This window comes from Branchiostoma lanceolatum, chromosome 8, assembly GCF_035083965.1.
Source record: "Branchiostoma lanceolatum isolate klBraLanc5 chromosome 8, klBraLanc5.hap2, whole genome shotgun sequence".
NCBI classification, from domain to species: Eukaryota; Metazoa; Chordata; class Leptocardii; order Amphioxiformes; family Branchiostomatidae; genus Branchiostoma; species Branchiostoma lanceolatum.
In genome coordinates, this window is record NC_089729.1 from 4962019 (window position 1) to 4976918 (window position 14900).

General features: G+C 46.7%; 1 non-coding gene across 1 annotated transcript; it reads left to right on the forward strand.

The window, feature by feature from the left end:
• The first annotated feature begins 1786 nt into the window (after window positions 1-1786).
• Window positions 1787-1870, forward strand: Trnal-cag (transfer RNA leucine (anticodon CAG)). The gene has a single exon. It is a non-coding gene; the product is annotated as a tRNA-Leu (tRNA).
• Window positions 1871-14900: the final 13030 nt, after the last annotated feature.

The following is a 14900-nucleotide window of genomic DNA, read 5'->3' on the forward strand; positions in this document are numbered from 1 at the left end:
GAAATAAAAAACAAGAAATTTTATTGCCCTCCGACGGTGGTCAACATACAAAAAATTGGCAAATATGTCGTAAACGTTGACAGTCTAAGGTGTTTCATTGCATATGAATACCCACTGTAGTTCCTGCCCATGATGGTATAATAACAAGCTGTTTTCTGCATTTGTTCTAGCAAGAACATTATATAAATAATGGGGGGGGGGGGTCTTGTTGAATTCCCAGTGTAGTTGCTTCAGATGATGGTACAACAAGCTCTTTTATGCATGTGTTGTAGTTAGTCTATTGAGATGTATACACATCTACAAGAACATGTTTACATTGAATCAATGACGTTTTATATTATATATGAAACCTCATTGGTTGAATACAGGAATAAAAGACCTGTTGGTCATGATATCATATTTCGTCGCCTCAATTCTTGTTTAACAAGACTTATGATCTCAAATATAGGAATCTTGTTTTTTTTGGCCCGCCTTGTTTTTTTTTTCGCCCTATCTCTTTAATTTTGGAGTCTGCGGAGGATGTCATCCATAAAATTTACTTGCTGTGGCCTAAGATTAAAAATGCTCATATTTTGGACATCGCCTCGAAAGTATTGGCGAACTCGTCCGGGGAGTTATCTACAATGTGTGACGGCATGAAACCTAGGCTCTACCAGCCCCCGCGGGTCGCTGGGAAAATAGTAGAAATTGGCCAAATTGTATGAAGGGAGTCGGCTACGGAGAGAGGCCAAAGCCCCCCGGCAAATGTTCTCCCTATAGCCGGCGCGGTTAGTCTCAGCTGTAACGAACATCCCGGTACTCAGACGGTTTCCTGTTCAAACACTCAATGTTTGTAGTTCCTTGTCTGATTGTCTGACTCGAGTTTATCAAGTTACGCTGACGTGTACAAACAGTTTACTCAATCGTGTAGGCGCATTGGTGTATCGTGTGTCAAGTTGTCATGCATCAATCTTGATATCATTGTGGCACAATTCATATTGTTGTCCAGATCGAAAAAGTTATTATTATCAGTGATAAAATCCGTTTTGTAACCTCAAGAGTAAGTTTAGCTACTTTTTGCTATTTGGTAGAGCTTTGTTCTGAATACTTTGAGAACCAACTTACGTCGCGACTCATATTGATCGGTTGTACCTGTGTATCGCGGTCGATTAGAGTTTTCCGGTAAAGCCGGCGTCACCATTCATGCGAGCGTCGACCGACTTTGTAGATCGCCACGACTTTCCCTGGGCACCGTTACCATTCGTTTACGCTCCCCCTTGTCTTGAAGGCCTGCTGGACATGCTGGATGGCCCTAGATATCTGAAGTGTAGTACAATATATAGAATACCTCAGGGGCTCTGGGATGACTGATGATACATTTGTAGATTTCTTGTTTTCAATGTGGTCTCTATCTCTCTCTATCTCTCTCTCCCTCTCTCTCCCTATTGTTACCTTAGTGAAAATTGAATTTCACGGGAGGCCTTGTTTTACTGTCTGTTTGTCTGTTTGTCTGTCTGTCTGTGCTTCCGCATACGTTCCCCCTACATATGCCGGCAATAACTCAGGAAGCTACCAATGGATTGTGCAATTGGATATGTGGTACGATTGAGCAATAAAGTTATTATTATGTCTTCCAGCGGCTAGCCGTGGTACTGCAGCAGAACCTTCTGCTTCTGTATCTTCTGTTCTAGACATGCTCTTCTTTCTCTGCTTTTTTTTCATAGCCTCTTCCCCTATAGCTGAGCTTACCTTTATTTATTCTTTATTTTATGATCGTTAACACACATTAACCCAACCTGCGCAGTTAGTCAGGATGGCCGAGCGGTCTAAGGCGCTGCGTTCAGGTCGCAGTCTGGTTCTCCAGGCGTGGGTTCGAATCCCACTTCTGACAGCAGCATCTTTTTAATGACAGTAATAGACAGTCATAAAATGTTGTATCAGAACTGACGTCTTTATATGATTTTCATCTGCTTCAATTGTCGCCCGAACATTCCTGTACTTTGAACGCGGTGACGACAAAGCAATCATTTTGATCAAATAGCAAACTGAAGATAGCACATTGGTTTTCTATATAAAGCCGTTCCCTCAACGTGCATGTGTGCTTGCAAACATATCATACCGAGAGAATTACAATAAAGCACCAGCAATAATCCACCACTGCCCACCTCCCAAAAGACAAAAATAGCGAATCTTTTTAATCGTTTTGATAGCGAAATTAATTTTCCAAAAGCATTTTTCTGAAAAGTAAACCTTTATTGAAAGGTATAAATAATCAACAATTTAGCTTCAGTTAAGGTATTTACAAATGAGATTCGGTCACTGATACTAGTCCGGATTTTTCAGACATGGCATTTATACGCGTTGCACAATGAGCGTCAAAATCCATTGACGACAACAATTTGAACAAACGATACTACAGTGATTACTATTCAATGTTGCCAGTCCACATGCATCTCGTTCATACTCGGCCCTCGGGGGAAATTTAGTGTAATGATAAAAACAAATCAATAGTGGAATATCTTTGTAAGCGAATATGACGCAAACCAATCTAATAAATTTAGAAGCTGAATGAATAATAAAAAAGTAAAAACGGTAAATCACTCATCCTGAATAAGTAAATAAATGAAATCAGTTCGTGATCAAAAAAGGAGAAGAAAAGAAATCATGATATTGACTATAGACATCATCCGTGAATAATTTCATCAGGTTGGTTGGTGACTGACTGACTGACTTGCCAGCCCGTTCATACTAAATCGCGGAAATCGCGAAATCGCGTAAATCGCGATAATGTGCTTAGTATGAACGCTCCAAATCGCATTTGAAATCGCCCGAAATCGCTTTCCGCGAAACCACCTCCGGAGGTGGTTTACTCGCGATTTGCCTGCATTCCGACTTAGTATGAACGCTCGAAATCGCCTTGATGCGCGTTGGGCGCTTTACTTTGCATATTGACCCGGTCATGGGTCAAGGGATCATCTGCAAATTCAGTCTTTCCGCTCATTATACGATGTTCATCTACCTCCTAGCTTGTTGGAATATTACGCCGAATGCGGCGGAAATATGTCAGAATCGGGCGGCGATTTTGGCGTATGGAATGACGAAAACGCATGTACTGATGGCCATCTTCGGGGATGTGAGGATTCAGAAGAAACTCAAGGGATCCCACCGAAACCAGAGCGTGTACGCTGAAGTGGCGACTGCCTGAGTTGGCCAAATACGCGAAAACATGGAAGTAATGCCGCACTATTATAGGTAAAAAAAACTCAAGATGAAGTACAAGAAGGTCATTGAACACAACAGTAAGAGTGGTGACAATCGAATAACGCGTCCGCCGTTTATCAATCTGTTGGACGCGATTTTACAACTCGCGCTCGTTCGACCCCTGGTGTGAAGGAATGCGACTCAGGGCGATTTCGCGATTTCGAGATTTGCGCGATTTAGTATGTACGGTATTTAAATGTCTTGATCGGAAGATGACAGACAGTCATCGAAACGCGCTTGTCACACTTGGTTGTGACCTTAGTTGTGATTAGAAGAGCCTTGCTATATAGATAAAGAGAATTCAGACTCTACAACTAGATAAGAATTTGGAGATTTATTTCCGGACGTTTCGAGTAACATCCATCACTCTTCTTCATCGTCACTATGAACTAGCACTGAACTAACCAGTACTTATTTACAATTACAAAAAACAAACTTATAAACAAAAACTTGCTATATAGACATCATAATGCCAGCTGTGGCGCCTTAGTCCGACTACCGACAAAACTCATTTCCCCTTTAACCGGCTCAATGACAGTCCCACTGGCAAATATCGTTCTCAAAACTTCTCCCTATTTGGTCAAAGTTTCAACCAGCAATGTTTAGGAGCGGGCCTTTCCTAACCGTTCCCACGATCGCGTCACCATGGTATCTACGCTAGACAAACACCCACCCACCACCAAGAATCCGATCGAGAGTCATTGACAAGTTTTTGTGAAGTCCAATTCACACATTCACACTAGCCCACGCCCGTGAGAAACAGTAACCTCCCTGGCATGCCACAAATCTCCAAGCAGATGGTAGATGGAAGAGTCCATTCCCTAAACCGCTATCCTATTTTTTTTTACTCCAAACTAAACCCTCCCAATACTTTGAAAGAGCATAATCTAAAAGATATTGTAGTATTTTTTGTTCATATTTGACTTGAGATGTATAAAAGCAGATGTACAGTTGTGGCGTACCGGTGTTTACTTTTTGAAACAGACCACGAAACGCCGGTGTGAGACCGCTAGGGTTGCCCTGGCGTCCCGTCACGTCACCAGCCCATCTGGGATCTACTCCGAGCAAGAGTATACAGTATATTTCGTCTGTCGTGGCCCTACATCCGGGACATCGTCTGTGGCGGCCAAATCGCCTGTGGTGGCCATATTACGTCACTGCAACTTCACAGACCAAGATGGCGGCTTCGGATGGCGAGAACAGAGTAGTGAGGACGGAATTTGACGTGATAACCCTTAATTCTGCTGGAATTTATGTCGTTTTATGTACTACGTGAGGTTTTATGATTCGTCAGCATTACGATGGCATGTTTTATGGCCTGGTTTGCCATAATATGACTGTACTATGCCTCATTTTGGAGCAGAAGATCGTACTACGCCTATAGAGAGACCACGTCTGGCGAAACAACAACAACAAAGCTATGAACAGCAATGTAAAAGATCCATCTTGCAGTTCTTCAAGGTAAAATTATTTAATTGTGTGCAATGCACTTCTACTTGGGGCAAGGAGACATCCACAATCTAAATTCATTGATTAACTACTAGTTATTTTTCTAGTCCTATGATTCTGATCATGATCTGTAAAATTTAGTATTAATCATTATAACGTAACGTTATATTCTTATAAAAGTTACATAATAATTTATAGTATAAAGTATTCAGATCACAACATGCATGTTTCATTTGCTCTTCTGGCTGCTTATAGTGAGTTTAAGTCACAAAACAGAAGTTTAGGAATTTCAAAATGAGTGACACGAAATCAGCCCTAATCAAATGTACAGCAAGTAGTTACTAAGTACATTACAGTAACATATGACGTCATTTTAAATGATAATTAACAAGCTCTCCATGATGCCCTACCCCTGACACCACCAATGATCATAGCATATTGGGTACCACTGTAAAGGGTGATGAATATTATTTAAAGCAGATTTGCTTGATGTACCATAAATCATATAATTGTATTAGGTTTAGAAATGGTTCACAATGTGTTCTACTATGAAAATGTTCTTTGTACATCTCTGACATCTAAGGACCTAAGGTCTAAGTCCCAGGTCCCAAGTATTGATCATTTCCTGATATTGAATGTGTTGTATTTACTTTTGTGCTCCTGTCCTAGGGTATAACTATGGCTCTGCAAGACACATACGACTGGCTGGAAAAACAAGCTGGGTAATGAGTTAATTTTGCCTGTAGAATTTTTTCACTGAGAAAGCTTAATAAAGGCCTCTTGCTTTTACCAACTATTATACTTACAAGTACTTTCTGGGCTTGAAATATAGGGTGCATGTGCACTTTAGCTGAACTCAACTGGCTTAACGACAAAATAAGCACGCTTATGTGTTCATGTACCTTGTAGAAAATCTTTTTACACACAGTGAGTAAGAAAATATAGAGACTAGGATGGAAGTCCATTTGTGTTGACATTCAAATACCAACAACACTTGAATGATACTCAGCGTTTGTGCTATATGGTAGGAGGCCCATGTATTATATATGTGTGTTTGTGGCATATGTTGTAAATTTTGATTTATCAGCAGTTGTGCTATGTTCATCATTTTAACTGCAAACTCATAGCATTACACATGAGACATGACTTTCAACCATGAAGTTGAACCCTCCTAGCATGAAATTAATTCCTGACAAACATAAAACAAAAGTTAAATCCATTTGTTTAACATATAAATGTACAATGAAGGTTTCAATTTACATGGTTTAAAGATTGTTTTTCTTTATCTTCAACAGATCATCAATGTTAACATGAATATGGTTATGGACAGAGGTAATATTCAGGTGGGTGTATAACTTGTTACAATGAGTCTTTTACTTCCTAAACAGATGTAAAGTGTCCATAGCCCTATGTTTTGGTATTCTGTGTTAACTTTGTTATTATCTCCATGAAAAAAGGCTTTTTCATGAGATACTGTTTTGCTTGCGTTTGGTGTCTGTGTGTATGTTTGTGTCACCGGACGCTTAAAGTCGCCATAACTGTAGAACCTGTACATGGATTGAAATGATTTTTGGTATGTGGGTGGGTGTTAGGTGGAGGAAGGTCAAGGTCGATTTTGGGCTTCCTGGCATGTGTGACTGGAACTGCAATGGCGTATTTGTTAAAATCTTAAATGTAGAAGAACTGAAGAGTGGATCGACAGATCGTCATGTTCTTTGGTACACAGGTAGGTTAGACCAAGTTGTACACACTTAAGTGCAAACTATGCAAATGAGACCGAATTTGCATAAGTAAGGAGATAAATCGTTTGCATGTGTGTCGTCGGATACTTAAAGTCAGCATAACTGTAGAACGTGTAGATGGTTTGTAATGATATTTGGTATGTGTGTATGCGCTGAGAGGAGAATGGTCAAGGTCGATTTTGGGCCCCCTGGTTTGTGTCCCTGGAACTGCAATGGCCTATTTGTAAAAATGTTCTAAAGGGGTTTAACTGAAGAGAGGAACAACAGATTTTCATGTTATTTGGTACGCAGGTAGGTTGGACGGAGATGTACACACTGAAGTGCAAATCATGCGAAGTTATTGTGTTTGCGTGCGTGTGCGCGTGTGTGTATGTTTGTGTCACAGTGTATGTATGTATGTGTCACCGGACGCTTAAAATCAGCATAACTGAAGAACGTGTGGATGGATTGAAATGATATTTGGTACATGGGTAGGTGCTGGGAGGAGAAAGGTCAAGGTCGATTTTGGGCCCCCTGGTATGTGTCACTGGAACTGCAATGGCGTGTTTGTAAATATTTTCAAAGGAGAATAACTGAAGAAAGGAGCAACAGATTTTCATGTTATTTACTTGGCAAGTAGCTTAGAGAGGGTTGTATACAATGAAGTGCAAATTATGCAAATTGGACTTAATTTGCCTAAGTAATGGGGAAATCTAAATTTGCAGTTTTGGCCATTGTAGCACTACTAACAGCTGTTACGAAAGTGGGTCACTGTGGAACCTGAGCCCCCAACATGTGGCCAGGGGTCATACCATTAAGCGATATAGAATGGGGGGAACAGGTTTAATAAAAGAAAAGGTTTCATGGAGATTTTGGGTCCTAAGACTCTTGTTTATGTGTTGTGTTCAGGTATTGGGCATGAGAAGCAAATGCATCAAGTATTATGACTCCATGGGTGGGATGGGTTGATTTATTTTGTCTTTTACCATGCAATGGGATTGTTCACCATACAAAGTGTACATGTAGCTTCACTATCCAGAAAACATTTGGACTGAGAATATTAACATACTGCTGTCTAAACCTTTGCTTTGTTTTTACTTTATCACCAACAGATTACCAACAAGCAGAGCACAAGGACAAGAAGGAAAGCAACTTGGACTTGTCTGATTGGACATCACAGTATCCTGAGGTAAAACTGTCAGTTTGCTTGTTATTTTAGGATGTGCTTTAGACAAGAGTCTGTAAGTCTATCTGATACTGTTGGGATCTCTGTTTCTTCTGCAGAACATCCCACAGCAGATGAATGCTAGTGACTGTTGAGTGTTTGCCTGTAAATTCGCTGAGTACGCCAGTTGGGACACAAGCATAATCTTTGACCAGGTAGGCATCATTCTGCTCTATGATTCTATGAATATGTTCGCCTTGGCTTATGATAAAAAGGGCTATGTAAGTTGGTATCTAGATCTTACTAAAATAGTGTTTGCAATCTATGTTTGAGGGTTTGAGGAAAATATGGTAGTATGCTGGATTCATACCATATTCCCACTATCTTGGCCAGTTGTGGCACTGTGAATTCATTATAACAGTTCAATTTGAATACATTTCATAGTTTTTTTCATTGTCTCCCATCCATGATTGTTGGAATACCCATCTACCTTAATGATAACTTATAATGTACAAACAGTGACAAACAAGTACTGTATTTCTCCTTACAGACACACATGGCCTACTTCAGAAGAAGCATGGTATGGGAGATCCTCAATAACAAGTTGTTATAATAGCAGCAGTCCACTTACTTATATTAGTGACCATTATGTAAAGGTGACAAATTTTTACAGAACAAGTTACAGACAGCGTGCTGTCAATGCCATGTCATCTTCCAATCGAGATTAATGCATCATTGATATCAGGAGTATGGTAGCCGGTTGTATATGGAGAAAGTTACAGCAAATCAATGTGAATATCCATGTATGGAAAACATCTTTGATGTGATTTTTCACCGTTTGCTTTCCTTATATAAAGTTAATTGCATCATTGATGTCAGGAGCATGATAGCCGGTCGTGTACACTTTTGGAGAAATATTTATCTTATTCTATGTATGGAAAAACATCTTTGATATGACTTTTCTATAATAAGTATAGGTATACTGTTAATTTCATCATTGTGCCTTTTTTAAGTCAGCTAAAATAAAGAAAGTCTGTGTTCCTATCCTGAAATAAAGTTCTTTCCACCCTGGATGTCAATCACTATAGATGTTGTTTTTCTGATTGCATTCTTGATGCATGTGAAGCACAGGGCATTTTATAATACTGATACTAGTAATAGGTAGTATTCAAAAGGATATTTCACACCCATAGCATTTATAGCACACTGCTGATAGCTATTGAAATAATGGTATGAGTGTTATGAAAATGACAGAGACCAAAAGGTCCAGTTATAAATGCTTTTTCATAGTAAAGAGTCAGCATTTTGAATTTCAGCCTCTCCTGGCACTCCGACAATGTCCTGGGGGCTTGGCTCTTTGAGATAAGTTCAATTTCAGCCAGTCCTGGCAGTCTGACCTAAGAATGACCTAGGGGCATGGCTTAACAAGCACACCGGTGTTAATATAGATACTGGGAATACTGTTACGTGTAATAGTACATGGGTAGTGTAGAGTCTAAAAAGTCTAGTTATAGATTGACAACATGTATGTATGAAAAATACAGTATACAGTTCACCATTAATTTGGAAACCGTTATGTCTCGAGCTCTGTCATGATGAACAGTGAAGTGAAGTGTGAAGAAGACCACCTGTCCAAGAAGACTGCTTTTCTTCGGTCCCAGGTGGTCGTCTTAGACAGTACTGTACTTGTGTACTTATTGGGATATATCTCTCCATAAAATGTGGGCTTCATAGACGGTAGCAATCACATATTACAGCGGAACTGAAACTTTCGAGAGAGAGAGAGAGAGAGGCTTGACGCGATTGAAGGTAAAACCGACCCTCGGCCAGACGTTGCCCCGGGACTGACCCTGGGCCGCAGAGTGCGTTCGAAGAGTCCTGCAATTCACATTACTTCTGGCAGCTGCTGGTTGTTTCTTCATCGATCGACACAAGAGCCAAGTGATCCACCGCTAAATGTTTTTTTTTATTTTTTATTCTACATCAAAAGCCTCTAGGCACCGTCGTTTCAGAGACAGGGAAGTCGCCCTTCCAGGTGATGGACGGCGAACAAGTGGAAGGGCTGGGAGTCGCACCGCGAACCGGTACCCGCCGGGAAGACCGCTGCGGCCCCTGGACTCCGGCCGGCCCGGGCCAGGAATGACGGGGTCGATTACGCCCGCCCTTCTTTTGAAGACCTCGGGGAGTGTAACAACCAGTCGTCGCCGGTGGCTGGCCGGCGGCGACCGAGAGCAGTTCTCGCCCTCTGCCCGAAGGAGGCCTTGGACTGCGGGACACCCGCTCGAAGTCCGACGTTTAAGGATAGGTCACTCGCCCGCTAAACCGATTGCATCGAGGCACAGACCACAACATCGTACCGGGGTGCAAGAGAAGAGCCGTCTCACCTAGGCCCCGCCGTGAGACTCACTCAACCATACCACGCAGACGAATCCTAGTCAACTCGCCCCAAGTCCAACTCGCCCTAACTACTCACTACCAACTCACCCCAAATTAGGGCTTATTAAACTTGGTTTTATACTGGTTTTATAGAGCAGGGAAGACAAAGAAGGAAAGAGAGACAGCAACCTTAGATCTCCTCTGATGTCCAAACTGTGGACGAGACTGTCACGCCAGGATTGGACTTCAGAGCCACATGAGAAGTTGCCGAATCCAGAATTCTACCATCATCTGAAAAGATGGAAAGATGCCTACTAATACTGGTTTTATATGCATGAATCCTACTTCTAAATACTAGTATTACTTGTACATGTGCTAACAAAACGGTGTGACTCTAATTCAACATTTCTTTTTTGCTGAGCACGTATTTAGCAACGTACTCGGCTGGCGGACCCGGTCGGCATGTCGGCCCGCCGTGCCACCGTGTACGGCCGCTAGCTCTAGTCTCACCCGGCTAGACATACAACATGGCCCGCCGGCGCCCCCGGCATTCATCAGCGTTAAATGCGCAGAGAAGAGAAGGTTGAAATTAGAGTCACAAGGCTTTCTTAGCATGTAAAGTAATATTTAGAAGAGGGTGAGTTGGTAGTAAATTGTTGGACTTGGGGCGAGTTGACCTGTTACCCCACGGAGACTCACGACGCGACGCCCCTCCGCCAGGATGTTTGCGGCCCCAGTTGCGCTCACCCGCCCAAACTTTTCACCGGGAGGACCTGACTCCGTCCTCGACGAGGCTACTCGGGGTGGCTCGCTGGTTTAGCAGGATAGGGAACGACGGAAACTCGAGGCACCCGACAAAGCTTCAAGGGAGCTGCCGGGTCCGCCGCCAAGCGGGTCGGCATGGGCGCTCCTGGCTCTTTGCCTGCGCTGTCCAGGACGTCTGTCAGCACTCCGCCGGCCGAGCATTGATCGCAAGACCGATCGGCCGGCGTCGGGGTGTGCAGACTCGCCAAACTTCTTCCGTGCGGAGCGCTGCGACCGGTTCGACGGCGGCCACGTCCCCGCGGAATGTGCCTGGTGCCTTCGGGTCTCGCTGCGCCCGCTGTCGGACCGAGGACAAGCAATCGACCGCCACGCTGCCCCACGCCTTTCGGGGCAGGGACAGGGGTCGGGCACTGGCCCCTTCGCGTGTTGTTTCCACCGAGACGGACTGTTCCCACAGCCAGTGCGTTACAACGGCCCGCGCGTCGTCGGCGACGGATGCGCCAGGCAGCTGCAGGGCGGCCGAAATCAGCGGCGATGTCCGGTCGCCCACCCGACCCGTCCTAAAACACGGATATAGTACAAAACCAAGAGGGACAATGAAGGTGAAGGGCCGTCCGTCGGTCCGAGGTGGGATCATTGCCGTCGCCGCTCGCGTGGAGCCGGGCCTTGAATGCAAGTGGTAAGCAGAACTGGTGCTGCGGGATGAACCGAACGCCGGGTTAAGTAAGGCGCCCGATGCGGACGCTCATCAGGCCCCAGAAAAGGTATTGGTCGATACAGACAACAGGACGGTGGCCATGGAAGTCGGAATCCGCTAAGGAGTGTGTAACAACTCACCTGCCGAATCAACTAGCCCTGAAAATGGATGCGCCGGAGCGTCGAGTACATGCCCGGCCGTCGCGGCAGTATGCTCCGGCCGAGCCAAGCCACGACGAGTAGGAGGGCCGCCGCGTTGAGAGCCGAAACCTTCGGCGCGGGCCGCCCACGCGGGCCGCCCACGCCCGAAAGGCACATCTTATTCGCTAACGCGGAGATGGGCGCCCGGCCTCGCACCGGGTCGTCCAGTGGGCAAGGAAAGCGAACCCGGAGACGTCGGGCTGGGCCCCGGTTAAGACCGTCGTGAGACAGGTTAGTTTTACCCTATTGATGAAGTGTTGTTGCAATGGTAATCTTGCTCAGTACCAGAGGAACCGGCGCAGGTTCAGACATTTGGTTCAGGCGCTCGGTTGATGAGCCGATGGTGCGAGGCTACCATCTAAAGGGTTATGACTGAACGCCTCTAAGTCAGAATCCAGCCGAGAAAGCAAAGATATGCTTGGCGCCTCCTTCGGAGTAGCCTGGTATTCAAACCTATTATAGCTCCCGAGGCGATACCGCTCTCCCGCGGGGAAAAAGTCTAGTCCGCCGGCGATGCATGTCCTTGGTGCTGAGGCCTGTCCTGAGGGAGGAGCGCCGTTCCGATGTCAGAGTCCGTGCCTGTGTGCGCTGGGCTGCCCTGGCCTGCCCGCTGCCGCCCGAAGTAGTATCGGTGCGTGGACGGTGGCCTACCTCGTTCCGATGTGCAGGTAAAGGGCGGCAGGCCTGTGAAGGCCGTACCGATGCAGTTTAAGTGCGGGGACGGTGGCTGACCCGTTCCGATGAGCAGTTAAGGGGCGGCAGGCCCGTACAGGCCGTACCGATGCGGTGTAAGTGCGGGGACGGTGGCCGACGGTGGCCGACCCCGGTCTGATGTGCAGTTAAGGGGCGGCAGGCCCGTACAGGCCGTACCGATGCGGTGTAAGTGCGGGGACGGTGGCCGACGGTGGCCGACCCTGGTCTGATGTGCAGTTAAGGGGCGGCAGGCCCGTGCAGGCCGTACCGATGCGGTGTAAGTGCGGGGACGGTGTCCGACTGTGTCCGACCCCGGTCCGATGTGCAGTTTTGGGGCGGCAGGCCCGTGCAGGTCGTACCGATGCGGTATAAAGTGCGGGGACGATGGCCGACCCGTTCCGATGTGCAGTTAAGGGGCGGCAGGCCCGTGCAGGCCGTACCGATGCAAGTGCGTGGACGGTGGCCGACCCCGGTCCGATGAGCAGTTAAGGGGCGGCAGGCCCGTGCAGGCCGTACCGATGCAAGTGCGGGGACGGTGGCCGACCCCGGTCCGATGAGCAGTTAAGGGGCGGCAGGCCCGTACAGGCCGTACCGATGCGGTGTAAGTGCGGGGACGGTGGCCGACCCCGTTCCGATGAGCAGTTAAGGGGCGGCAGGCCCGTGCAGGCCGTACCGATGCGGTGTAAGTGTGGGGACGGTGGCCGACGGTGGCCGACCCCGTTCCGATGTGCAGTTAAGGGGCGGCAGGCCCGTACAGGCCGTACCGATGCGGTGTAAGTGCGGGGACGGTGGCCGACCCCGTTCCGATGAGCAGTTAAGGGGCGGCAGGCCCGTACAGGCCGTACCGATGCGGTGTAAGTGCGGGGACGGTGGCCGACCCCGGTCTGATGTGCAGTTAAGGGGCGGCAGACCCGTGCAGGCCGTACCGATGCGGTGTAAGTGTGGGGACGGTGGCCGACGGTGGCCGACCCCGGTCTGATGTGCAGTTAAGGGGCGGCAGGCCCGTGCAGGCCGTACCGATGCGGTGTAAGTGCGGGGATGGTGGCCGACCCGTTCCGATGTGCAGTTAAAAGGCGGCAGGCCCGTGCAGGCCGAAGGATGTACTGTTGCGGTTTAAAGTGCGGGGACGGTGGCGCTCCTCCAGACCGTTGCCGTCCCGATCGAGAGGACAGCCCGCCGAGTCCGTCGCTGCCGTAAGGTGGGATCGCGCCGTAAAAGTGGCCGCGAACCCTCGGGAGCCTGAATGCAGAATTCCCGGCCACACTTGACCGTTGCTTCCCTTCAACACCCGAGCCGTCCCGTCATGCAGGAACGTTCCCGCACTCTCATGACCGACTGTTCGACGAGGAGGCGGACGGCCGGGTCTCCGACCACCGAGTCTGCAAGGCTTACTCGCACGCAGACGGAAGGGGCAAGCCGTTGCCTTTGGGCGGGTCGCTCCTCCGAGGAGAAAGACGGACCCGGGCTTCGCCTCCACGGAGGATTGCCCCGGCGCTCGTTCCGGTCGCCCTCGGCACGGTCGTCTTCACCCGCAAGAGTGGAGGAGCTGCCGCCTTCCAAGCCGGTTGTCGATCTCGGCTGCCCTCGCCGGGAGTGGCAGCCTTGTCGGCGGGGTAACAAAACGACTGGCGAGAGAGTGTGCGATTTCTTGCCGTCATTTCCCGACCCAGTAAAAAAATGACCACTTTCTCAAGGTAGATTGAGCAACATTCTTTTCAATGAAAACCACCGCAACTTGGTCACATCGGAGGCCAGAGGCGACCTCTCCCGCCAACCGCCCACACCTTAGCCGTTCCCCGCCCGAGCCCGTCACGCCGCCACCCCCGCTACCATCGGGGCCGCCTGACACCTCACGCACCCTGATCGGTCGCCTGGCGGAGCCACGAAGCCGTCCGCGGTGGTCCGACTTAGCCGGGTGATTTGGGCAGACTCCCTGCCGAAATTCCAATTTGATCAATTTCATTCAGGATCCATTTAATTCCACTTCGTTCGATTTCGTTCAATTTGATCCATTTCGTTTTATTTAATTCCATTTCGTTTATTTTCGTTCAAATTCATTCCACTTCGTTCAATTTCACAATGAAAAAATAAATCATATTTCATCAATTCGTGATAAATCTTTTTTAGTTGATATAACAAATTAAGAATCAGTGCGTGCACACTGCCTAGCCTAGAAATAGAAAAAGGTCGGTATTATAATGTAATTTAGCCAACCAGAGACGATGTCCCTCATGTCAAGATAGCGTTGAAGATGAATATCATTTTCTAATGTCCAGCCTATACTAGTACTGTAGAATGTGTAGATAGGCGAAAATATGATCACCTGTAAATCTAGTATCCAAAAAAATTGCCAAAGACAAACACAGACATTTTCAAGCTACTTATATATATCTACGTACTTAAGCCAATGCATTTGTAGCGCTTTACAAAAGAGAGAATGTATTGTAACAGACAGAATATGTCATTACGCCTTTTACGTCCATATCCCTATAGTCATAGTTTTAAGAATAGACTATGCTTATAAATTGCTTTGTCATTCTTGCCATACATTGTACCATGTACAACTGTCGAGGAATAAAGTTCATCCATCCACT